The sequence below is a fragment of the Scylla paramamosain genome, chromosome 42 (genome assembly GCF_035594125.1).
Source record: "Scylla paramamosain isolate STU-SP2022 chromosome 42, ASM3559412v1, whole genome shotgun sequence".
NCBI classification, from domain to species: Eukaryota; Metazoa; Arthropoda; class Malacostraca; order Decapoda; family Portunidae; genus Scylla; species Scylla paramamosain.
The window spans coordinates 8,645,168-8,645,538 of record NC_087192.1 but is presented as its reverse complement, the minus strand read 5'-3'; positions in this window follow the sequence as shown (position 1 = coordinate 8,645,538).

The window sequence follows — 371 nt, the reverse complement described above, 5'->3', positions numbered from 1 at the left end:
CTGAAGAGAACAAGGTAACATGAGGGAAGCTGCAAGAAGACAATAAGCTCACATTTAACAGTCGCTCTGCACAACATACATACTTTACCCGCATATCAAGCGTTCTCGCTATGACCTTTACCACTTCATCACTTCGGTTGAATTTTTTATACCTTGGCGAGGAAAGGAACCGATCCTATTCCATATGCCTAGCACCAGGAAGGGTGGAGCTGTCTGCCTACACCAACGCTCACGATTGAGTACGGCACCTCTTTAAGTTATTCCTTTCCTGTTCTACATAATTTTTATCATTCTCACCTGTACACGTCCTTCCATCGGGCAGGAGGTAGCGGCCGGGCGGGCAGCGACACAGGTAAGACCCTTGAGTGTTG